General features: G+C 47.9%; 1 long non-coding RNA gene across 1 annotated transcript in view; it reads right to left on the bottom strand.

Moving 5' to 3' along the window:
- Window positions 1-3,100: 3,100 nt before the first annotated feature.
- Window positions 3,101-14,185, bottom strand: part of LOC142602821 (uncharacterized) — a 403,452-nt gene continuing 392,367 nt past the window's right edge. The window contains exon 3 of the long non-coding RNA XR_012836656.1: window positions 3,101-3,183. This is a non-coding gene — a long non-coding RNA (uncharacterized LOC142602821). The remainder of the gene's footprint in view (window positions 3,184-14,185) is intronic.

The raw sequence follows: 14,185 nt of genomic DNA, 5'->3' as shown, positions 1-14,185 counted from the left end.
CACTGCAGGCACCCAACAAAAGGCCTGCGTTAGCTGTTGCCGAAATCCAGCAGCCCAGCAGAGGCGAGACTGCCAGAGCTCCGTGCGCCAATAGTGAGGCTGCGCATGGATTCCCAACAGGCACACATGCACCCATGTGCACACACACCCCCCCCCCCCCCATGCACGTGAATACAGTGCGCCTGTACACACGCACACGTGACTGGCCAGACAGATTGACACAGTGACGTGGTTTAGGCCCAGCTGGCAGCTGAGCGCCATGCGGCCACTCACTCACTCCTTCCCCAGCAGGACGAGGAGGAGAACGGGAAAAAACAACGGCAAAAGCCTCGAGGACTGGGACAAGGGCAGTTTACTGGGACAACAAGGGAGAGGGAAAACCAATCAACAACAGTGCTGATAATAATTCAGTACTAGAAATAATTCACCCTTACGCTGCCAGTCCAAATCCACCTGAGCCACTTCAGTCTTGGCAGCCTGATCCACCTGCTGGTTGTTCCGATGTTCCTCAGTGGCCCGACTCTTGGGTACGTGGGCATCTACATGACGTACCTTTACAACCAGCTTCTCTAGCCGGGCAGCAATATCTTGCCACAATGGGGCAGCCCAGATGGGTTTGCCTCTGCGTTGCCAGTTGCTCCACTTCCACTGCTGTAACCACCCCCCCAGGGCATTGGCCACCATCCATGAATCAGTGTAGAGGTACAGTGTTGGCCACTTTTCTCTTTCAGCAGTATCTAAGGCCAGCTGGATGGCTTTCACCTCTGCAAACTGGCTCGATTCACCTTCTCCTTCTGCAGCTTCCGCAACTCGCCGTGTAGGACTCCATACAGCGGCCTTCCACCTCCGATGCTTTCCCACGATGCGACAGGACCCATCAGTGAAGAGGGCATATGGTTTCTCATCTTCTGTTAGTTTATTACATGGTGGGGCTTCTTCAGCACGTGTCACCTCCTCCTCTGGTGACATTCCAAAACCTTCACCTTCTGGCCAGTCTGTGATCACTTCCAGAATCCCTGGATGACTGGGGCTTCCTATTCGAGCCCGTTGTGTGATCAGTGCAACCCACTTACTCCACGTAGCATCGGTTGCGTGATGTGTAGAAGGAACCCTCTCTTTGAACATCCAACCTAGTATTGGCAGTCGGGGTGCCAAGAGGAGCTGTGCCTCAGTGCCAATCACCTCTGAAGCACCTCGAACACTTTCGTAGGCTGCCAATATCTCCTTTTCCGTTGGAGTGTAGCGGGCCTCGGATCCTCTGTATCCCCAACTCCAAAACCCCAGGGGTCGACCTCGAGTCTCCCCTGGTGCTTTCTGCCAGAGACTCCAGGTCGGGCCATTCTCCCCGGCTGCGGTGTACAGCATGTTTTTTACATCTGGTCCTGCCCGGACTGTCCCAAGAGCTATGGCATGAACTATTTCTTGTTTAATTTGTTCAAAAGCTTGTCATTGCTCAGGGCCCCATTTGAAATCATTCTTCTTCCGGGTTACATGGTAGAGAGGGCTTACTATCAGACTGTAATTTGGGATGTGCATTCGCCAGAAACCCACAATGCCTAAGAAGGCCTGTGTGTCCTTTTTGTTGGTTGGTGGAGACATGGCTGCTATTTTGTTGATAATATCCATTGGGATCTGACGCCACCCATCTTGCCACCTTATTCCTAAAAATTGGATTTCCTGCGCAGGCCTTTTCACCTTACTTCGGTTTATGGCAAAGCCATCCTGCAGCAGGATTTGGATTATTTTCTTCCCTTTCTCAGAAACTTCCTCTGCTGAGTTGCCCCATACAATGATGTCATCAATGTATTGCAGGTGCTCTGGGGCTTCACCCTTTTCCAGTGCAGTCTGGAGCAGTTCCATGGCAGATGGTGGGGCTGTGTTTCCACCCCTGGGGCAGTCGATTCCAGGTGTACTGGACGCCCCTCCAAGTGAAGGCAAACTGTGGCCTGCACTCTGCTGCCAAAGGGATCGAGAAAAATGCATTAGCTATATCAGTTGTGGCATACCATTTGGCTACCTTTGACTCCAGTTCATATTGAAGTTCCAGCATCTCTGGCACGGCAGCACTCATTGGCGGTGTGACTTCATTCAGGCCACGATAGTCTACTGTCAGCCTCCACTCTCCATTGGACTTCCGCACTGGCCATATGGGACTGTTAAAGGGTGAGCGGGTTCTGCAGATCACTCCCTGACCCTCCAGTTGACAAATTAGCTTGTGGATGGGAAACAGGGAGTCTCGGTTCGTGCGGTATTGCTGCCGGTGCACAGTTGTAGTAGCAATCGGCACCAGTTGCTCTTCAACCCTCAGCAACCCTACAACAGAAGGGTCCTCCAAGAGACTGGGCAAACTAGACAATGGTTCAATTTCCTCCGCTTCCAAGGCAGCTATTCCAAAAGCCCACCGGTAGCCTTTTGGGTCTTTGAAATACCCTTTCCAGAGGTAGTCTATGCCCAGGATGCACGGAGCCTCTGGCCCAGTCACAATGGGGTGCTTATGCCACTCATTCCCAGTTAGACTTACTTCAGCCTCCAACAGAGTCAACTGTTGGGATCCCCCCATCACACCAGAAATAGATATCAGTTCCACCCTGACGTGGTTTAGGCCTAGCCGGCAGCTGAGCGCCACGCAGCCTCTCACTCACTCCTTCCCCAGCATGATGGGGAGGAGAAGTTAACAAAAGGCTTGGGTCGAGATAAGGACAGGGAGAGCTCACTAATTATTGTCACGAGCAAAACAAACTGAACTTAGAAAGAGGGATTCATCTAATTTATTACTAAACAGAATAGAGCAATGAAAAAAAATAACATAAAGTCTTAAAACACCTCCCCCCACACCTCCCACCTTCCCGGGCTCAACTTCACTCCCGGCTTCAACCTCCTCCCCCCTCAGCGGCACAGGGGGACGGGGAATGGGGGTTACGGTCAATTCAGCACACGTTGTTTCTGCTGCTTCTTCCTCCTCAGCGGGAGGACTCCTCTCATCGCTCCCCTGCTCCAAAATGGAGTCTCTCCCACAGGCTACAGTCCTTCCCGAACTGCTCCAACGTGGGTCTCTCCCATGGGGTGCAGACCTTTAGGAGAAAACTGCTCCAGTGTGGGTCTCCCACGGGGTCACAAGTCCTGCCAGCAAACCTGCTCTGGCGTGGGCTCCCCTCTCCAAGGGTCTACCGGTCTGGCCAGGGACTTGCTTCAGCCCGGGCTTCCCACAGGCCACAGCCTCCCTCGGGTGCCTCCACCTGCTCCAGCATGGGATCCTCCACGGGCTGCAGGTGGAATCTCTACACCCCCTCATCCTTCCTCCACGGGCTGCAGGGGGACAGCCTGCTTCCCCATGGTTTTCACCATGGGCTGGAGGGGGATCTCTGCTCCGGCGCCTGGAGTACCTCCTCCCCCCTCCTCCTGCACTGACCTTGGTGTTACATCTTCGCACTTCCCCCTCCCGCTGCAAAAAAACTTCCCCCCTTCTTAAATATGTTATCACAGAGGCGCTAATTGGCTTGGCCTTGGCCAGGGGCGGGCCCATCTTGGAGCTGGCTGGCATTGGCTCGATCAGACACTGTGGAAGCTTCTAGAAGCTCCTCACAGGAGCCACCCCTATAGTCCATGCCCCCACCCGCTACCAAAACCTTGCCACACAAACCCAACACACACCCCTTCATAGTTTGATGGCATTAGGGTACACTGCGCACCCGTGTCCACTAGGGCCTTGTACTCTTGTGGGTCTGATGTGCCAGGCCATCGGATCCACACAGTCCAATAAACCCTATTGTCCCTTTCCTCCACCTGACTGGAGGCAGGGCTCCTCTAATCCTGCTCATCATATTCGCTGCTCATCTCTTGCAGAAAGGACTTAGAAGTCCCTTCAAGAGGGTCATAAGTGCGGTCAGGCCTTCTACTTGATCTGGGGGGCTGCCCGGTGGAAACTGGAGCAGCATCCTTTCTGGAAGAGTTCCTTTGTACAGCTGTCTTGCCTTGTAGCTCATGTATGCATGCCTGCAGGGTTGAAGTAGGCTTCCCATCCCATTTCCTCATGTCTTCTCCATGGTCACGCAGATAAAACCACAGGACACCTCGTGGTGTGTATGCTCCATATCCCCTCTCTGGAGCAGAAAAACGCTTACTCCTAACAGCTGAAATACAATTCTGTGGGGGTGGGGAGTATGATATATCCTCTTTGAGTTGCCGGACGTCCTGGGACAGTTTCTCCACAGCCGAGACGAGGGAGGAAGAAAGGCTCTCTTCATATTGCCGGAGTCAGCCAGCCTCTTTATCCACTGTGGGTGCCTCATCACTCTTCCAGTCAATTACTGCCAGTGAGTTGGCATACGATGATGGTGCACTTTGCACAAATTTTCACCCCATGGGTTGGGTACACTGGACTTCATTGGGGTCTGTGGGCAACTGTGCGTAGTCTGGATCGTAATAAACCATTTCCCGCACAGCTAATTCCCTCAGATATTGAATACCTCTCTCCATGGTGGTCCACTTGCCCGCCCGACATACGACATCTTCGCTGAAAGGATACCTTTCCCTCACACTTGACAGGAGTCACCTCCAGAGGCTGAGGGCCTGCGCCTTCTTCCCAATTGCTGCTTGGCGTCCCTGCCCTCCAGTTCCAGGCTACTGGCCCCGTTATCCCAGCAGCAGAGCAGTCAGGTAATAATATGCTCCCCTGGAAGGCGGCTGAAGTCTTTCCGCATATCTCGCAACTCACTCAGGGACAGAGATCGGGTGATCACTTCTGGTTCTGGATCTTCTTCTTATTCTCATGATGGCCCCGGTTCATCATCATCTCTCACTAAGCGAACCGATTTCTTTGTGTATTTCTTTTTGTGTATAGGGGCGACTGATACTGGTATGGGTTGATCTTTCAGCTCGGCTGCAGTGCCTGTTGCAGGGGTTTGGGTAGCTGCAGTGCCTGTTGTGGGGGCCTGGGCAGCTGCAGTGCCTGTGGGTCCGCTCTCTCCCTCTGGATGGTGCTGTCTACTATCAAGCAGTGTTTGATAGATAGTGGCCAGGACCCAGCACAGCGCAGTAAGTTGTGTCTCCTTAGAATCCTCACAGCATTTTCCTTTCAAATATTCTACCATCTTATCAGGGTCTTGCAATTGTTCAGGAGTGAAGCTCCAAACCATTGGGGGTGAGAAGGTCTCTAGATACCCGCTCATACTCTCCCACACGCCATGCCAGCCCTTACCATTCAGCCTTGGGGAATATCCCTGGGTAATATTCTTGAAACAATTTTTGCTAACCCTGAACAGGAGTGGGAAAATATTCAGGAGACCTAGCAACAGGAATATACTGGCCTGAACATTCCAAGGGTAGTCAAAATTCACAAAAACTGTTGTAACCAACCAAAAGGGAAACGGGGAGGTGAAAGAGTGGGAGAAGGTATCCCCCCTCCCATCTTCCCCATAGATTGGGTGCAATTATTAATCAATTTTGGAAGATATTGACTGAGGTACGGGCATGACAGAAATGCTACATACACATACCAGCTCAGACTCATGACTGTCGATGATATCTTATCATAAGTCATTATCACACAATACAACAATATGAGAACAGGAACCCCTCTCCCAGAGGTGATAAACAGCACCGCAGGGATTGCATAGAGTAAACACAGGTTTACAAACCAGAGCCATGGAACCAAACAGAACATCATTATGACCAGTGACTGTTTCAATAACATCATAAATTCTTATGACAATTTTTTCTTTAACACACTTGGGTCAGACTTGTCCTTATCACAACCCCTCGGGCCCCACGTTGGGCGCCAAAAAGGACTGATGTGGTTTAGGCGCAGCCGGCAGCTGAGCGCCACGTGGCCGCTCACTCACTCCTTCCCCAGCGGGACGGGGAGGAGAACGGGAAACAAACCAACGGCAAAAGCCTCCAGGATTGGGATAAGGGCAGTTTACTGGGACAACACGGGAGAGGAAAAAAACAATCAACAACAGTGCTGATAACAAATATTAACAATGGGTGATAACAGAGAACAATTTACCGAACCAACGACCGACCAACCAGACACTCAGCCCGTCCCGGAACCTCGCCAAAACCCCGCTGCCCCTCCCCTACCCAACTAGCCCCCTTTTGTGGTGAGCATGACGTCACATGGCATGGAATAGCCCCCGGTCAGCGTGGGTCACCTGTCCTGGCTCCTTGTAAAATTAACTGTATCCTTGCCAGAACCAGGACACACAGGTAGAAACTCTGAGTGTTCATGTGAATGCCAACAGCACCAATGCCCTCATCCTGTTGTTCTCTCTGGCTGATCAGGAGGGAGGTCCATTGGCAGAAATACATATATACCTATGTACAGCGTGGATCCCTCTGGTAGCTGATCACACAAATCGACAATCTGACCAACTTCCCGAGCTGCTGGCACACCACTACTTTTGGCTGTAATAGAGTTGAATTTCTTTGTAGCAGCCTGTATGGTGCTACATTTCAGATCTGTGAGGAAAACAGCTTTGATTAACACAGGGATTTTTTAGTTATTACTAAGCGGTGCTTGCACAGCATCGAGGCCTTTTCTACTTTGCATGCTGCCCCAGCAGTGAATAGTCTGGGGAAACACAAGCATTTGGGAGGGGACAGAGCTGGGACAGCTGACCCCAACTGACCAAAGGGATATCCTATACCATAAGGCATCGTGCTCAACACTAAAAGCTGCGGGGAAGGAGGAGGAAGGAGGGACATTCAGAGTACAGGGTTTGTCTTCCCAACTCACCATTACGTGTGAGGAAGCTCTGCTTTCCTGGAGATGTCTGAACACCTGCCTGCTGCTGGGACATAGTGAATGAACTTATTATTTTGCTTTGCTTGTGCATGCAGCTTTTGCTTTACCTATTCAGCTGTCTTTATCTTAACCCACGAGTTTTCTCACTTTTACCCTTCAGATTGTCCCCTCCATCCCACCGTGGGGGAGTGAGTGAGTGGCTGGGTGGTGCTCAGCTGCCTACCAGAGTTAACACACAACACACAAAAATACAAATAGGTCCCTCTGGCTGCACACCAGGACCCTGTGGTCCCCCTGCTAGCCAGCCCCCTCTAGTGTCATCCTCAGAGAGAGACACACACTGCCACACAGAGGCCCCTGACACACTTATGTTATATACCCGCTAGTCCAGCATGATGTTTGGTAGTCATTACACACTAACGCATGCACCCTCACTCCCTCCAGTCACTGCACTACAGGCACATGGGGCCTCCAAACCAAGGTACCAGCTCAGTTGCTGGTACACAAACCCCCCTACAGCCACATGCACACACAATACATGGTACCATATCCAGGAACACACTTAGAAATGGAGTTCAATAAGAATCATAGAATCAGAGACCATAGAATAGTTTGGGTTAGAAGGGACCTTTAAAGGTCATCTAGTCCACTTCCCCCACAATGAGTGGGGACATCTTCAACTAGATCAGGTTGCTCAAAGCCCCGTCCAGCCTCACCTTGAATGTTTCCAGAGATAGGGCATCTACCACCTCTCCGGGCAACCTCTTCCAGTGTCTCACCACCCTCATCGTAAAAAATTTCTTACTTATATCTAGTCTAAATCTACCCTCTTTTAGTTTAAAATCCTTACCTCTTGTTCTATCACAACAGTCCCTGCTTAAATGTCTATCCCCATCTTTCTTATAAGCTTCCTTTAAGTACTGAAAGGCTACAATAAGGTGTCCTAGAGCCTTCTCTTCTGCAGGCTGAACAACCCCAACTCTCTCAGCCTGTGTTCATAGGAGAGGTGCTCCAGCCCTCTGATCATCTTCATGACCTCCTCTGGAACCCCTCCAACAGGTCCATGTTTTTCCGGAACTGGGAACCCCAGACCTGGAAGCAGTACTACAGGTGAGGTCTTACCATAGCAGAGTAGAAGGGCAGAATCACCTCCTTCGACCTGCTGGTCACGCTTCTTTTGATGCAGCCCATGATACAGTTAGCTTCCTGGGCAGTGAGCGCAGATTGCCAGCTTGTGTTCAGCTTTCATCCACTAGTACCCCCAAGTTCTTCTCCTCAGGGCTGCTCTCAATCTTGTCCCTCAGGTGTGTCAACCACACCACTCAGCTTAGTGTTGTCTGCAAACATGCTGAGAGTGCACTCGATCCCACTGTCTATGTCATTGATGAAGATACCAGTACTGGACCTAGTACAGATCCCTGAGTGACACCCCTTGTCACTGATCTCCATCTAGACATTGAGTCATTGACCACCACCCTCAGGGTGTGACCATCCGACCAATTCCTCATCCACTGAATAGACTATCCACCAAATCCATCTCTCTCCAAATCAGAGGGAAGAATGTTGCGAGGAACCATGTCAAAGGTCTTAAGAATTCCAGGTAGATGACATCTGTAGCTCTTCCTTTGTCCACTGATGTAGTCACTCCATCATAGAAGGCCACTAGGTATGTCAGGCAAGACTTGCCCTTGGTGAAGCCATGCTGGCTGTCTTGAATCTCCTCCCTGTCCTCTATATGGCTTAGCATAGCTTCTAGGAGGATCTGTTCCATGATCTTCCCAGGCACAGAGGTGAGGCTGACAGGTCAGTCAGGTCCAGTCACTGGGGACTTCACCTGACTGCCATGACTTTCCAAATATCATGGAAAGTGGCTTGGTAACTACATCAACCAATTCCCTCAGGGCTCTGGATTGCATCTCATCAGGTCCCACAGACTTATGCATGTTCAGGTTCCTCAGGTGTTCTCAAACCTGATCTTTTCTTGCAGTGGGACTTTGCTCCCTCCAGTCCCTGTCTTGCAGTCCATCCACTCAAGAGGTTTGGGAAGAGAGGTTGCCAGTGAAGACTGAGGCAAAGAAGTTGTTGACTACTTCAGCCTTCTCCTTGTCTGTTGTTACCAGTTTGTTAGAACACACGCTCTCAGGAGCAGGACGTGGCCAGACAAACATATTGACCAGCAACCTTTTTACATGACTGGCACTTTTTAATCCCGTCTTCCTTGTTTTCCATACTCCCCACACCACTTGTTTCCCAAACATCCCTTAATGTCTTGTGCAATGCTGAAATGCTCTTCCCCTAATCACATAGTAAGTCCTATACCCTTATGCAGTGACACCCCTGCCTCGTCTGTGAGGTGACCTGTGAGGATCATGACAGATCCGTCCCTGGTCTGTGAGGATCATGACAGATCCCTCCCTGACCCACAGCACTGATGGTTCTCCTGGGACAGCCCTGGAAGGGCTAAAGCAGGAGTTTGTGCCTCTGGTGGGGTTATTGGGGTCCCCCATCATTCTGTGTTTGTGCTCCTTTGCGTGAGTACATGAGTGTGTCTGTATGTGTGGAGGTGAACCTTTGATGGTCTGCTGGCTCTTCTCTGATGGCCCGGGGAGGAGCTGGGTCAGGGTGTTATTTGTGTCTCCCCACCCGCCATTGTTCCATAATTTACAGATAACCTTAGTGTCAGATTTCCGATGAGTCCCCCACAAAGATGGATTTCATTGATCCCTCCTGTTTCTTCCACAGTGAACATTGATGCTAAGTGTTCATTCAGCCTCCCTGTAATGATCTTCTCTTCTCCCTGTCCTTCTTCAGGTGATCTTCGATTAGCCTCACATGGTCTAGCAGATTTTATCCTCCTCATGTTTTTCAGGAAGGACTTACTATTAATTTTGCTCTTTGTTTTTGTTTTGATTTTACTTTTTTTTTTAGTTATCAAATCATGGGTTATTTTGGCTAAAACTAGAAATTATTGGAAACCTAGAAATAAGTCTGCCACTCCAGTTTCTGGACCAATGAGATGCAGAAACTCTTAAGAGAACAGAATGTAAAGGGGTACTTGCTAATAAATTCCCTAACCAGTTCAGCTCAAGAACAAAACTGCTTCTAACAGATGTCTATGAACAGTTTCCATGGCCTAAGAGTTTCCACGGCTTGGATGATAACTTCTTTTTTGGGGGGTTGGGTTCTTTTTTTTAATTATTTTTAATTAACTCATATGCCTCTATTGGGAAGAGGCCTAGAGGATAATTTTGAATTCAGCTTTATAATACACACTGTCAATTTCCTCTAAAAAATAATGCCTGCTTAAGAATTAAGAAAGCAATTCAAAAAAGAATAAATTGCTTTCATTTTGGTATCAGGGCTGTATAAGACATTAATTAAAAAATATAAAAAAAAGGGACCAAGAAATTTGACCCAGAGTTTCACTGCTGAATAATGTTGGCATCTTCCATCTTGTAATTATTAATGTATCTGGGTTTTGTTCTAATAAATCACCTTTAAGCACACAATTGTCTATATTTTCCATTTAGTCTGTGATGAATTTCTTAAGGGATGTTAAGACTGGCTGCTCACTGCAGCCACTCTGTCCCAGGACTCTCTTGCCCAGCTGCTGGATCCCAGTCCTGTTCCCGGGGACACAGAGCTTCTTCCCCGGCTGAGGAATGCAGCTGTCGCCTTCCCCTGCGCAGGTCCAACCAGCAGCGAAGCTAAGCACGTGTCCCAGATACACAGATGCACACGCGCAGGACATGGCCGCAGCCAGTCACAGAGACTGCCACAGACAAGGCGCTGTCGTCACCAGCACCCACACACAGGAACCACACACGGGAACCACACACGGGAACCACATCACATAGCAGCACCCACAGACTGGGGCTGGCAGAGACAGGAGATCGCTAGTAGAGGCACACACATGACACTCTCTGGGTTCACAAGCACATGCACACTCGTGGGTCCCCCAAGCACCAGCATGGCCCCTCTGTCCCCATGGTACTTCCGTGCGATTCCCAACACTCTGACCCACCCCACAGGTCTCCGATCACTGGCTGGTCTAGCTCGTTGCTTGCTGCAAACACGCAGCACTCTCCTGCTCATCCCACAGGCACCCCACACTGGCAGGTCCCCTCGGGACCCAACAGGGATGCCCCATCCACCTGATACCCCTGCCTGGACCTGAGGGCTCTGGCCTCGCTGGCTGGTCCATCTGGAAGTTTGCTGGTGAATTTACGTGCACACCCCATGCACACCCGGTTTGGGGGAGATACAGACCCTTGCCCCCCAGCACCCGGGCTGTGACCCGCAGTCCCACTGTAGTCAGGTTTGTACGGGTCTATCCATTCCCACACCTCTCCATGTGTGACCAGGTCCTCCTCGTTCACAGTCTCACCAGTGGTAAAACTCAGGCTGATCTTCCTGGAGTGGTGCCTGTAGTATTTCCACAGCCCATCAGTGTGAGTGGCGAGCCTTGCTTCTCATCAGTGTCTCCATGCCTGTTTTGTCATGTCTGTGTCTCTCTATGGTTTGTTCCTGGTTTGCCCTTTTTCCCTTATTTTCCCAATAGACAATGTGCCTTTTCAGATAGCTTCACTGGAATAAACATTCTCACACTCATCAGTGTGACTGACCAGGTTTGGTTCTGCTCCCTTATCACTTCTCCCTCAGGTTTCTGTCCCTGCATGTTCTTGTTTATGGCTTCCTCCTTGTCTTATTGTTCCCCTTTTTTTTTCATTGAAAAAGGTCCTTTACCAGATATACCCTGAAGGGAACAGACACTCTCCTTCCATATAACCTTACAGAAATAACTGATTTCATTTAGACTCACAGTTTCCATAAGTCTTTAAAAAATAGAGGGAATACTTCTCAAAGTACTTCTTGCATAATATATAAATATTTTTTTCTTCCCAGTGAAAGAGTAAAATTCAGTCATCTTCAGAGGATTGCTAACTAAAGAACAGGCTGAACACTTAAGTCAGACAGTTTGGGATGGAATACGCTATTCAGTTTTTTGAGATCAAACTATACTTGTCCTCTGGTTGGGACATGTGGAATATTGGTTATAAATTACTTTTTATATTGTTTCCAATTCAATATCTCTTATCGACTGCTATTTTCCTTTTATATATGGTCATAAAATATGTCAATGGGCACCTTAGTTGCGGCAAATCAATGAAGTGCTCCTAATGGTGCAATAGGTATTTAAGTAAGTGTTGATTTTTCTGAATTTAAAAAAAAAAAAAAAGTCAATACATGAACTTAGACTAACAAATATTGTCTTTATGCTCAGAATTAAATTACCAGAACATTTCTGCTTTTTTGTCTCCTTTCCTTCTCAGCATTATATTATTAAGCCCCATGTTATTTAAGTATGTCTTTTTGTTGATTAATTTGCATTTTGTACTTGGGGTTTTGGGGAGGTTTTTTTATTGCTAAGTTTGACTGAAGAGATTAGTAGAATAAGAAGTTCTTTGGCAAATAAAGGGCAGAACAAATTATTTTTTAAAAGTGCAATATTATAAATAAAGAGGTAATTATTATTTCTCTCTAGAACTGATTTTATTTATTAGATCTTATTCTATCATATATTTTTCTAGATAAGAATGTGAAAGTTTCCACATGTATCAACAATAGGGTATTTAATCCTGTATTACGTCATCAGAAGTGTTCAGAAACAAACAATTAAAGCAAAGGAATAAAAAACAACTTATAGGCAGTGTTATATCCTCCCAATTTTCTGGAAATGAGAGGTGTAGTGACAACCTGAGACAGTGTTTGCTGTTAAACCATGAAATTTAGAAGGTACAGTCCTCCAGATGTACCTAAATCTCACCACTCTAAAATGTATCAATTGTCTAGTATGCATTAATATATATTTGTATCCCTAAATAAGTATGCTTCTTAATTATTTTAATAATTGAAATTTTGATATTTGTTCTTGACAGAAGTGATGTTCTCCGAATTCCCAGTGGGCTCATATTTCTGCCAGTTCCAACCTTGCCGATTGAACCTGCCATGACATAATGAAGAGAAATGGTTGGAATTATGCAGGTGTCCTGGTTTTGGGCTGGGATGGCCCAAAGGGAATGATATCTGCATGTATAGATATATGTGTCAAAGACAGGAAGAGTGGTGCTGATTAATTAGGAAGTATAGGATCTGGATACGACATAGATGGTATAGAATAAGGGGTGGATAATGTCCTGGTTTTCGGCTGGGATAGAGTTAATTTTCACCAGAAGCTGGGACTGGACACAGCCAGGACAGGTGACCCAAACTAGCCAAAGGGGTATTCCATACCATATGATGTCATGCTTAGCATATAAATGGGGCTGGCTGGGGAGGAGGGTCTGCTGCTTGGGGCCAGGCTGGGCATCAGGCTCCCAGGGTAAGCAAATTGCACTGTGTATCACCTGCTTTGTATATTCATTTGTAAGTACCGTTGTTGTTATTTCCCTCTCCCTTTGCTGTTCCAGTAAACTGTGCTTATCCCAAACCATGAGTTTTACCTTTTTCTTCCAATTCTCCTCCCCATCTCACTGGGGGGTGGGGAGGAGTGAGTGAGCAGATGTGTGGTGCTCAGTTGTCATCTGGGGCTAAACCTGCAGGTAATGTATTGCTCGCTCTTCAGGAAACCAGCATTGTCTTGGTTTCAGCTGGGATAGAGGTGATCTTCTTCCTAGCAGCTAGTATAGTGCTGTGTTTTGGATTTAGGATGAGCATAGTGTTGATAACACGTTGATGTTTTGGTTGTTATTAGGCGGTGGTTAAATAAGTCAAAGACTTTTCAGCTTCTCATCCTGCCCCGCCAGTGGGGGGTGCACAAGGAGTTGCGAGGGGACACAGCCAGGACAGCTGACCCAAACTGGCTAAAGGGATATTCCATACCATATGATGTCATGCTCAGTATATAACTGGGGGGGGGAAGCTGGCCAGGAGTTGGTACTGTGGCTTGGGAACTAGCTGAGCATTGGTCAGCGGGAAGCGAGCAATTGTGCTGTGCATCACTTGTTTTGTATATTCTTTTGTCATTATTATTGTTATTCTTATCGTTATTATCTTCCTTTTCTGTCCTATTAAACTATTTTTATCTCAACTCATGATTTTTACCTTTTTTTTCCCCCTGATCTCTCCCCCATCCCACTGGGAGGACGTAGCGAGCGAACAGCTTTGTTGTTCTTTTAGCTGCCTGCTGGTTTAGACTATAACAGCAGTTTTTAGTGTAATGAACAGATTTTATTAATTAAACATCAAAAAGAGATACGATATAGTCACAGTCATCACACAGTAATGATTTCTTAGCCCAAGATTGAAGGGTTAAGATACAATGACTTGTGCAACTCTTTAAGCAGTTACTTCATAATGTATTTAATTAGATATGCATAAGCACAAATATTATATTCCAGAAAGAGATTACATTCTGCTGGGTATGCTAATGCTAAATTA

The sequence above is a fragment of the Balearica regulorum genome, chromosome 8 (genome assembly GCF_011004875.1).
Source record: "Balearica regulorum gibbericeps isolate bBalReg1 chromosome 8, bBalReg1.pri, whole genome shotgun sequence".
NCBI classification, from domain to species: domain Eukaryota; kingdom Metazoa; phylum Chordata; class Aves; order Gruiformes; family Gruidae; genus Balearica; species Balearica regulorum.
Note: the sequence above shows the minus strand (reverse complement) of the source record. Positions and strands in the feature narration are given on the sequence as shown.